Here is a 12,386-nt window from a genome sequence, read left to right as displayed (position 1 = left end):
ACAAGTCCTTGATGGTGGTAGTAATCTCTGCAATTCCTCCAAGAATGCAGTATGGCTTTTGGTTTGCTCTTTTCCTAGGTAGGGGTTGTTCTAATGGCTTCCACTTGGTCTTTCCTACCATAATAACCCTAACTTCACATGTCTGGGATCTGATGTGGGGGTTCTGCCAGTTGCTGCCTTATGATTTTATTTCTCTAGAACCACTCTCGGTACCAAACGTCTTAGGCTGGTTCTCTAGAGAGGCAAAACCAATAAAGGATGTATATAGAGAGAGAGAGAGAGAGAGAGAGAGAGATTTATCTCAAGGAAATCATTCACATGGTTGTCATAGAGGTTGGCAAGTCTCAAGTCCAGAGATTAGGTATCAATCTGGAGGCTTCTCCTGACTCATGTACCTGCAGGGGCTAATGAACCCAAGATAGTCAGGTCAGATGGCAAGCCACTGGTTCACATGCTGTGAAGGCTGATGAATTCCAAAGTCAGAGGTCAATACAGCAGGTCACTGGCTCAAGGCCCAAGAAAAAGAGGTCAGATGATGACAAGCTGGATACAGGATCCACGGCAAGCGAGCATTACCAGAGCATCCGTATATACATTAAATGCAGGCCACACCCCCAAGGAAACTCCCTTTTGAACTGATTAGCCACTCACATCAGATCACAAAGTGAAGGATGACTACATCATTACATAACTGCCAAGTCACTGAGAGTATGGCTCAGCCAAGTTGACACACAAGCTTAACCATCACACCAACCGAAAATACCTTATGTTGTTGTTAGGTGCCGTTGAGTTGGTTCCGACTCATAGCGACCCTATGCACAACAGAAAGAAACACTGCCCAGTCCTGCGCCATCCTCACAGTCATTGTTAGGCTTGAGCTCGTTGTTGCAGCCACTGTGTCAATCTACCTTGTCGAGGGTCTTCCTCTTTTCCACTGACCCTGTACTCTGCCAAGCATGATGTCCTTCTCCAGGGACTGATCCCTCCTGACAACATGTCCAAAGTACGTAAGGCGCAGTCTCGCCACTTTTGCCTCTAAGGAGCATTCTAGTTGTACGTCTTCTAAGACAGATTTGTTCGTTCTTTTGGCAGTCCACAGTATATTCAAAATTCTTCGCCAACACCACAATTCAAAGGCTTCAATTCTTCTTCGGTCTTCCTTATTCATTGTCCAGCTTTCACATGCATATGATGTGACTGAAAATACCATGGCTTGGGTCCGGCACACCTTAGTCTTCAGGGTGACACCTTTGCCCTTCAACACTTTGAAGAGGTCCTTTGCAGCAGATTTGCCCAATGTGATGTGTCTTTTGATTTCTTGACTGCTGCTTCCATGGGTGTTGATTGTGGATCCAAGTAAAATGAAATCCTTGACGACTTCAGTCTCTTCTCCGTTTATCATGATGTTCATTGGCCCAGTTGTGAGGATTTTTGTTTCCTTTATGTTGAGGTGTAATCCATACTGAAGGCTGTGGTCTTTGATCTTCATTAGTAAGTGCTTCAAGTCCTCTTCACTTTCAGCAAGCAAGACTGTGTCATCTGCATAACGCAGGTTGTTAATGAGTCTTCCTCCAATCCTGATGCCCCGTTCTTCTTCATATAGCACAGCTTCTCAGATTATTTGTTCAGCATACAGATTAAATAGGTATGGTGAAAGAATACAACCCTGACGCACACCTTTCCTGACTTAAAACCAATCAGTATCCCCTTGTTCTGTCTGAACAACTGCCTCTTGATCCATGTAAAGGTTCCTCATGAGCACAATTAAGTGTTCTGGAATTCCCATTCTTCGCAGTGTTCTCCATAGTTTGTTATGATCCACACAGTCAAGTGCCTTTGCACAGTCAATAAAACACAGGTAAACATCCTTCTGGTATTCTCTGCTTTCAGGCAGGATCCATCTGACATCAGCAATGATATCCCTGGTTCCACATCCTCTTCTGAAACCGGTCTAAATTTCTGACAGTTCCCTGTCGATATACTGCTGCAGCCGTTTTTGAATGATCTTCAGCAACATTTTGCTTGCGTGTGATATTAACGATATTGTCCTATAACTTCCACATTCGGTTGGATCACCTTTCTTGGGAATAGGCATAAATATGGTCTCTTCCAGTCAGTTGGCCAGGAAGCTGTCTTCCATATTTCTTGGCATATACGAGCGAGCACCTCCAGCGCTGCATCTGTTTGTTGAAACATCTCAATAGATACTCCATCAGTTCCTGGAGCCTTGTTTTTTGCCAATGCCTTCAGAGCAGCTTGGACTTCTTCCTTCAGTGCCGTTGGTTCCTGATCATATGCCACCTCTTGAAATGGTTGAATATGGACTCATTCTTTTTAGTGTAATGACTCTGTGTATTCCTTCCATCTTCTTTTGTTGCTTCCTGCGTCATTTAATATTTTCCCCATGGAATCCTTCACTATTGCAACTCGAGGCTTGAATTTTTTCCTCAGTTCTTTCAGCTTGAGAAACGCCGAGTGTGTTCTTCCCTTTTGGTTTCCCATCTCCAGCTCTTTGCACGTCATTATAATACTTTACTTTGTCTTCTCAAGACGTCCTTGAAATCTTCTGATCAGTTCTTTTACTTCATCAATTCTTCCTTTTGCTTTAGCTGCCTGGCGTTCTACAGCAAGTTTCAGAGTCTCCTCTGACATCCATCTTGGTCTTTTCTTTCTTCCCTGTCTTTTCAATGACCTTTTTGCTTTCTTCATGTATGATGTCCTTGATATCATTCCACAATTCATCTGGCCTTCGGTCACTAGTGTTCAATGCATCAAATCCACTCTTCAGATGGTTTCTAAATTCAGGTGGGATATACTGAAGGGCAAATTTTGGCTCTCGTGGACTTGCTCTGGTTTTCTTCAGTTTCAGCTTGAACTTGCATATGAGCAATTGATGGTCTGTTCTACTGTCGGCCCCTGGCGTTGTTCTGACTGATGATATTGAGCTTTTCCATTGTCTCTTTGCACAGATCTAGTCAATTTGATTTCTGTGCGTTCCATCTAGCGAGGTCCATGTGTATAGTTGCCATTTATGTTGGTGAAAGAAGGTATTTGCAGTGAAGAAGTCATTGGTCTTGCAAAATTCTATCATTCGATCTCCAGCATTGTTTCTATCACCAAGGCCATATTTTCCAACTACTGATCCTTCTTCTTTGTTTCCAACTTTTGCATTCCAATCGCCAGTACTTATCAATGCATCTTGATTGCATGTTCGATCAATTTCAGACTGTAGCAGCTGATAAAAATCTTCTGTTTCTTCATCTTTGGCCCTAGTGTTTGGCGTGTAAATTTGAATAATAGTCATATTAACTGTTCTTCCTTGTAGGCATATGGATATTATCCTATCACTGACAGCGTTGTACTTTAGGATAGATCTTGAAACGTTCTTTTTGATGATGACTGCAACATCATTCCTCTTCAAGCTGTCACTCCCAACATAGCAGACTATATGATCGTCCTATTCAAAATGGCCAATACCAGTCCATTTTAGCCCCTGCATCGATCTAGGAAAATTGGAAATTGTCAAAAATATCTTATATCTGGCCTTTATATTTGCTATGAAATTAAATTTAACAGAGTTTTGTTTTTTCAAATGGCTTCGAGTTACTGTCTAGTGTCCTTTCTTTTCCATTTTAAGGACTCTTTTTAACATTTTTTTGTATGGAGGGTCTAGTGGTTTACAAATTCCCTCAACTCTTATTTACCTGGTTTCTTAGTCATCTAGTGCTGCCATAACAGAAATACCACAAGTGGATCGTTTCAACAAACAGAACTTTATTTTCTCACAGTCTAGGAGGCTAGAAGTCTGAATTCAGGGCACCAGCTCCAAGAGAAGGCTTTCTGTCCCTGTTGATTCTAGAGAAAGGTCCTTGACATCAAATCTTCCTTTGGTCTGGGAGCTTCTCCTCGCAAGAACCCAAGGTCCAGAGTACACACTCTGCTCCTGGTGCTGCTTTCTTGGTAGTATGAGATCCCCAACTCTCTGCTCACTTCTCTTCTTTTATCTCTTGTAAGATAAAATGTGGGGCAGGCCACACCCCAGGGAGACTCCCTTTACATTGGATCAGGGATGTGACCTGAGTAAGTGTGTTACCTCCCACCCTAATCCTCTTTCACATAACCCAATCTTGCCTCACTAACCACAGGCAGAGGTTAGGGTTTACAACACATAGGAAAATTATATCAATCACAAAATGGAGGACAACCACACAATACTGGGAATCATGGCCTAACCAAGTTGACACATATTTTGGGGGGAGGACACAATTCAATCCATAACACCGAGGAATATCTTGATTTTACCCTCATTTTTTTAAAATTGAACTTTAGATGAAGGTTTACAGAACAAACTAGTTTCTTATCAAACAGCACACATATTGTTGTATGACATTTGTTAACAACCCCACAACATGTCAACACTCTCCCTTCTCAACCCTGGATTCCCTATTAAAAGCTTTCCTGTTCCCTCCTATTTTCCAGGGTTACCCTCATTTTTAAGGGCAGTTTTGCCAGATATCATACTCTTGGTTGATAGTTCTTTTCTTTCAGCGTGTTAAGTGTGTCATCCCACTGCCTTCTCGCCTCTGTGGCTTCTGAGAATAAATCAGCATTTAATCTTATTGGGGATCCCTTGTATGTGATAATATGCTTCTTTCTTGCTGCTTTCAAAATTCTCTCTTATCTTTGGTTTTCAAGAGTTTGATTATGTGTTTCATTGTGGCTCTCTTTGTGTTTATCCTACCTGAAGTTTTTTAAGCTTCTTGGATGTGTAGACCATATCTTCCAACACATTTGAAATGTTTTCAGTCATTACTTCTTCCAATATCCTTCCTGCCCTCTTTTCTCTCTCTTCTCCTTCTGGAAGTCTCATGATGTGTGTATTAGTTCACTTGATGGTGTCCCACAGGTTCCTTAGGCTCACTTTTTTTTTTTTTTGGATCCTCAGACTTGGTAATCTCAATTACCCTATCTTTAAGCACACTGATTTTTTCCTCTGCCAATTCAGATCTGCTGTTGATGCCCTTCCATCTTAGGTTGGGTTCTCTAGAAAAGCAAAACCAGTAGAGTGTATAGATATATATAGAGAGATCTTTATATACATGTGGTTGTAGAGGCTAGAATGCCCCAAGTCCATGAGTCAGGATAGAGGCTTCTCCTGACTGACGTAGCTGCAGGGGCTGATGAAGCCAGGATTGGCAGGTCAGACAGCAGGGCTCTTGCTCTCAGGCTGTGAAGATCAAGGAATCCCAAGATCATCAGGCAGGACCACAGTCAGATGCTAGCTCAGGTTTCAAGAACTGGAGGTCAGATGAACAAGAGCCAGCTGCAGGATTCAGAGTGAGCAAAAGCCCACGAGCCTTGCCAAAATTTCCACTTATATTTGATGCAAGCCACACACCCAAGGAAACTCCCTTTCAACTGATCTACTTGCAGCAGAGCCCATCATGGAGGGGATCACATTATAATCATATCTCATCATGGACGTGATCACATCATCACATGACTGCCAAACTACATCATAACCACCAAAGCACTGAAAATCATGTCCCGGCCAAGCTGACACAAAACCTTAACCATCACACCTTCCATGAGTTTTTCAATTTTTGTTATTGTAATTTGCATCACCAGTATTTCTGTTTGGTTCTTTAAAAATTTTTCTCTTTATTGAAATTCTTGTATCATTTTCCTGATTTCCTTTAGTCCTTTTTGTTTTTCAACTCTTTGAGCATATTTAGTAGTGTTGCTTTAAGTCTTTGTGTAGAAAATCCATTGCCTGTCCTTCTCAGGGTCAATTTCTGTCACTTTAGGTAACCTTTGTGGCATAGTGGTTAGGATCTATGGCTGCTAACCAAAAGGTTGGCAGTTCGAATCCACCAGGGACTCCTTGGAAACCATATGTGACAGTTCTACTCTGTCCTATTGGGTCACTAAGAGTCAGAATCGACTCAAAGGCAATGGGAATTTGGTCTTTTGTTTGGGTTATCCTTCCCTATTTCTTCATATGCCTTGTGATTTTTGGTTGAAACTGGAATATTTAACTATTATATTATGGTAACTCTAGAGATCACCTTCTTCCCCTTCCCTAGGGTTTGCTTTTCTTTAGTATTATTATTTTCAATTGTTGAAGGCTGCAGTTCTTCACTTCAGCACCAGACTCCATGCCTTGGTGCACCTGCTGTGGCCACTTCACTACTGGTTTTCCTTTTTGGGGGAGCCAACTGTCATTGCTCACCACTAGGTTCCCTAAGTGGGGGCACCAGCTGTACTACTCCTGCATCAGACTCTTTGCCTTGGAGTGCCTGGTGTGGTCACTTCACCACAAGACTCCCCACCTGACAGTGCCAACTGTGGCGGCTCTCACAGATTCACCACTTGACTTCCCACCTATGATCACTGGCTGTGGAGTTCCAGCCCCAGACTCCCCACTTAGAAACAGCAGGTCTCACAGATTTACCAGCAGACTCCTTGCCTGGGAGTGCTGGCTGTCACTGTTTCACTGATAGGCTCCCTATCTGTGGGCACTGTTCACTATAGCCACCCACAAGGTGGCCATTTTGAGCCAGGGAAGCGGGTGGGTGTGAACAGATGGAGACCCACTGCTCTCTCATCGTTTATATGTTATCCTTTTGATTCTATGTTTGCATGGTCAATCAACCCTTTGACTGGTATCCAAAGTTCTGAGATGGCTGATTTCATTAATTTTTGCTTGTTTTCTTCTGGATGTGTTGTGGGAGGACAGGAGCATGCAACTTCTTATGCTGCCATCTTGCTCCACCCTTCCCTGTACATTTCTTTACAAATTCCTTTGACTCTATAATTATTTCAAAATAAAACAAAATATCCCCAGAAGTACTGTCTAGGATTATTTTATCCCAGCGTGAAAGATAACCTATGGGGCTCTCTGTTGGGTTTTTAGAGCCTTGCTGGACCATCTCCATTTGTCTTACAGACCCATCCTCCACCCATCTCCTTTCTGCTCTGTGCCTGCGGGGCTGACCTGTGTGACTGCACCACTGCGTTCCTGAGGCGTGACCCAGCAAGAGGTCATCCAGTGGGAGAGTGGCCAGGATGCTTCTCCCTGCCTGCCTTGGCACTGAGGTGTTGGCAGTGGCTAGGACCCTCTGGGACAACAGTGTCCACAGACAGGCCCCTGTTACAGGGCTCCAGGGCCACAGGGCTGTGATCATGCTGCTTCCTCCCTTGCCCCTCAGCCTACGGGTAGTAAGGGCTCCCTGCTGTGGCCAGTCCCAGTGGTATCCTTAAGTTGTCACACCTCTGTCAGCAGTCCTGCATGGAGTCCCTCAAAGGCTCTTCAGAACCCACCTGAGTGTGTGCTGTCTTCCCTGCCAGGGCTCTGTAGATAAAAGCTCAGGTTTAGGATTCTCTGAGCAGAGAGCAAACGGAGGCCAGATACCATAGGGACGTATCCCAGGACACAGGGTGAGTGAGGAGCAGGTGTGGGATCAGCATCTGAACCTCAGGCTCCCTGGATTCTGTCAGGTTGGTCCGTGAGGGGTCACAGCTGACCATACATACTCCCCTCTAGCTTGGGCAAGACTCGGTCCAAGGAAAAATTAACAGCCATTTTGGACAAGCACCTAATACCAGGGGGCAAATAAATACACAGGATTGTCACGTGTCTCTCTAGCCCATTATGACTCTCACCACCTGTATTGGTTTCTATTGCTACTGTAACAAATTGCCACAAACTTAGTGGCTTAAAACAATACACATTTATTCTCTCAGTTCTGGAGGTCAGAAATCTAAAATCAGGGTGTGGGCAGGGCTATGTTCCCTCTGGAGGCTCCAGGGGAGAATCTCTTCCTTGCCTTTGCCACCTTCTAGAGGCTGCCCACATTCTTTGGCTTGTGACCCTTCCTCTAGCCACAAAGCCAGCAATTACTTCACTCCAAATCTAGCCCCCTTGTCACACCTTCTTTTCCTAACTTTGACCCTCTTGCCTTCCCTCCCACCAGCCAACATGGAACTTGTAGGCTGTGAAGCAGGTCTAGCCGTACGGTTCCTTCATTCTGGACTCCCTTTGCCAGCAACACGCTCCTGAAAAAGCCTCAGGCCTGCCCTTCCCACCTTTCCCTTCTTGGCCAGCAGCACCTGAGGGAGTCATGGGGGACACGTTCCTGTATGGGGTAGAGGTCATGGATTCCCAACCCAACTCCACCCTTGCTGGCTGTGTGTCTTTGGGCAAGTCACTTAACCTCTCTGAGCCTCAGTTTCCTCATCTGTAAAATAGAGGCAATTACTGTCTGTAATAGTATCTAATGGCTGATAAGGGCTAGCTTGTCTAGGAGGGATGCCTGTAAGCTCCTCTCCCTCATCGGAAATTGGCCGACATCCCCAGTACTAGCCAATGCAAGCTTGGGCCCAGGGGAGGAGACTGGTGCTCAGCTTCCAATACTGATGTGGTGAATCCTGCCACACACAGCTTGGCTGCCAGGCTCTGATCAAGGAAGGACGGTGCATCTCCAGTGAGGACTAGGCTGGAGCCAGTGTTCTCCCATACCCTATGGCTACTGTCAGACTGAGAAGGGCCAGCAGTCCCCTAATATGCAGCATGCATGTCCCCACTGCCAGAGTGGGGCTCCCTCTCCTAAGGTCTAAAATCTGCCTCTGCAGGCTCTCCCTAGGGTGGGCCTAGGCCTGGCAAGCATGCACCTCACCTGTCCCCAGGGGTGTCCAGGTCTGCCACTCAGCTGGCCGCAACCACTGCTCTTGCTCACACCACCCTACCTTGCAGGGTTGCTGGCTGATGGTGAAGGGCAGGGCCTGGCACAGCAGCCACCATCACTGCAGCCAGGTGACCCCACAGGGTGGGTCCATCCCAACTCCACTGTGTGGCCTCTCGGAGCATTGGTGTCATGAGAAGAGCCAAGTGTTGCCTCATTCCTGGCACAGAACTTGACACTGCCTGGGCCCTCCTCAGCCAGGCTCAGGCAGGAAAGTAGGAGAGGGAAGTGGCAAGGAAGGCTCCCAGGCTCTGGGCTGGGTGGCCAATCCTAAAGGTGTCCTGGGGACAGGCAGGGAAGCTTCCTACTGAGGAAGCAGCAGGACTCCGGAGGCTAGGGCCCCTGTGCCCCAGGCACCTGCAGTATGTTCCCCCAGAATTAGCAGCAGAGAGCCTCAGACCCTCCCCAGATGGAACACCAGGCGGCCAAACCCCCTGGGAAACAGTGCACCCCAGTGATGGGCCAAGCACCTCCCACTTCCGGAGCAGCCTGCCAGCCCTGGCTCCTGTGCCTGCCACCCAGGCCGAGAGCCAAGAGGGGCCTTTTCTTAGGGAAGAACTCCTGCCCACTGGGCTCTCCCTCTTCTCACCCTCCTCTGCTAGTGGGCCTGGCCTAGCTGTGAGCCCCTGCCAGCACAGTGGCTGTGCAGCCCCAACACCAGCCTGTCACACACAGAAGCAGTATGGATGGGCAGCAGGCGTGTTCTGAGGCCTTGGGGTTCAGGGGGCTTTCCTTAAAAGCTGGATGAGAGAGTCAGGGGGTTCTTTGCTCTATATCCCAACCACTTGTTTTTTTTTTCCCTTTCAACGTCCCTGAGACAGGGAGGTGTGTGGTGGGACCAGCATTCGCTCACTCAGCCAGTCAACAACTTGTCCATGGGCACCTGCTGTGCACCAGGTGTGGGGCCAGCAGCCACGCAGACTGGATGCTGCCAATGCTGGGGAGACAGATACAGAACCCCAAGTTTGAAGGGACAAATGTCCCAGGGGCCAAGGGAGAGGGAGACAAGGGGTATAAGGTTGAAAGCGAGGCCAGGGCCTGGTAGGGAATCTGGACTCTATCTTGAGAGTAAAGGGAACCAGCTTCCACCATGGTTTACTAGATTCCAAAGCTATTCCATGTGCCAACCCCAAGGGCTGTTTTGGTGTCTTGGTTTCCTCAGTGGCCAAATGCGGCGGAAACAGAGCCTTGTTTCAGGGACCCTCCAGGCCAGCCAGTTCCTGTACCAGAACCCTGGTGGCCCTGCCCCGGGAGCCCCACCCAGACTAAGGGGGGCCCAGAGGAACCTGTGATGGGGTGAGAGCTTCACTGGACTAAGAGGGTTCCTAAGCTCTGCAGTAAGAAGGAGCCCCACCTGCACCAATTCACTGTCCTGGAGATGGTTGGGGTGGTGCAGTTTAGGGGAGCTGCGTCTGGGTTTAGGTGAGCTGGAGAGGTGCAGCTCTGAGGCAGAGGGGTCCAGGCTGGGTGGGTCTGGGTTGAAGGCAATTCTACATGGGCCTCTTCTCCGATGGACCCCTCCCCAAATGCCACCCCAGAAGTTGGCCTTGATCATAATCAAAGCTAAAAACCAAGCTTCAGGCTGGGAAATTTTGTAATAAATGCAACTGGTAAAGAATAAGCCTACAAATTAATCATAAAAGATGAACGGCATTGTCTTAGTTATCTAGTGCTACTATAAGAGAACTATCACAAGTGAGTGGCTTCAACAAGCTGAAGTTTATTGTCTCACAGTCTAGTATGCTAGAAGTCTGAATTCAGGGCATCAGCTCCAGGGGAAGACTTTCTCTCTCTTTTGGATTGGAGGAAGGTCCTTGTCATCAATCTTCTTCTGGTCTAGGAGCTTCTCCATGCAGGAGGAACCCTGGGTCCAGAGGACGTGCTCTGCTCCCAGTGCTTCTTTCCCGGTGGTATGAAGTCCCCATCTCTCTGCTTGGTTCTTGTATAGTGCAAAAGAGATTGACTTAAGACACAACCTAATCTTGTAGATTGAGTGCTGCCTCATTAACATCATAAACACATAGGAAAATCAGGTGACAAAATGGTGGACAATCACACAATACTGGAATCATGGCCTAGCCAAGTTGACACAGAGTTTTGGTGGACACAATTCAATCCGTGACAGGCACAGTAGAAAAAAATGGACATTCACAGAAGAAACCTGCATGCCTAATGAACATATGAAGAGCGCTAGTCGGTGCCAAAGGAGAACGCCTGTAAGAATTGCCACTAAATGCTGTGACTGAGGTCAATCCCCACAAACAGTTGAGGTACACGCATCTGCAAAAACCTTCCTGCAGTCTCTCAGACCCCACGCCCTCTGGCCTTGCAGACCCTCGCTGCACCAACTAGGCCTCCTACCGTCCGCTGGGTCCCATGCCCAGGCCCCCCTCCACTTCCTCTTTACCTCCTGGCAACACCCCGATCCCCCAATGCGGCTCCCCTCAGGCTGCCATGGTGAGGAGCGTGGGCAGGACAGGAGCAGGGAGGCAGGCACCAGTGGGTGGGAGGCCATCCAGGGCTGGAGTGCAGGAGTCTGGCTGGAAGGCATCCACATACCAGTGATACTGACACCATGGGTGTACATGGGACACAGGAGCATGGGACAGGAAAGGGCCCCGGGCACCACCATCTAGGTGAGCAGAGAAAGGGCTGGCTGAGAGGAGGCTGCACAGGCAGGACATCAGACACCAGGCAGGTATGGAATCCCAGAGCTGGAGCAGGAGAAAGGTGGAGTGCCCGGTAGTGATATGTCCACTGGGTGGACACGCATGTGGTCGCTGGTGACCATGGGCTGAGGAGCAGTGAGGAAGAGATGCAAGGCAGAGTGGACAGTGGTGGAGACAGCTGAGCAGCGTAGGTGTCTCAGAAGAGCAGGAAATACAGGGCAACCCTTTCTTGGAGATGGGGTCACTGGACTTCTAGGCGTGGCTGGCAAGGCACCGCCTGTTTCTGAGAATACAAAAAGCTCAAGAAGGGGCTCTTGCCCTCACAGGGTCAGCAATCTCCGGGGAGAACAGTTTAGGGCACAAGGGATGAGAATTAAATGAGAAGATGTAGGAATGGGTAAACACTCCACACCTGGGCTGTCATAAGTGAACCCCCCACCCTGCCCAGTGATAACCTGTGCCGCTGTTGCTGCGCAGGAGAAAGGGGCCGGCTGGCTTGAAATGAAGTGAGCTATGCTGTTGGCCAGTGTGTGCTGCCACAAACGCCACAGACTTATGACTCAAAGGCAGGAATGCCAGGGGCCTGCTGCAGCATGGCCGTTTGCTCCAGAGGCTGGGCACTAGGTAGTGAGTTGTGACCCCATCACCCTGAGAGGCACCCCAGGCTGGAAGGCCGCCTCTGCAGGCTGGGGAGCACACCCTGTGCAGTGGCCCCCTCCTCATCCCCCATCTTCTGCTACTTAGGAGGGAATGCATTCACACGAGAAATGCTTGTGCCAACCTGAAAATGAGCCCAATGTGGGAGGCAGAGAAGCTCTCTGCTTAAGTGGTCTTGCGGCTCAAACGTCCTCACAGTAAATGTTGCTAGTGATAGTTGAGCCACGGAGACTGATTCCAGTCTGTAGGCCAAAACCTGTGTGGGGGAGGGAAAGGGAGTGGGAGTTCCCTTATCTCTTCTTTTCCCTCATTTCCT

Source organism: Loxodonta africana, chromosome 8 (genome assembly GCF_030014295.1).
Source record: "Loxodonta africana isolate mLoxAfr1 chromosome 8, mLoxAfr1.hap2, whole genome shotgun sequence".
Taxonomy (NCBI): Eukaryota; Metazoa; Chordata; class Mammalia; order Proboscidea; family Elephantidae; genus Loxodonta; species Loxodonta africana.
The sequence above is the reverse complement of the archived record's forward strand: the minus strand, read 5'-3'. Positions refer to the sequence as shown.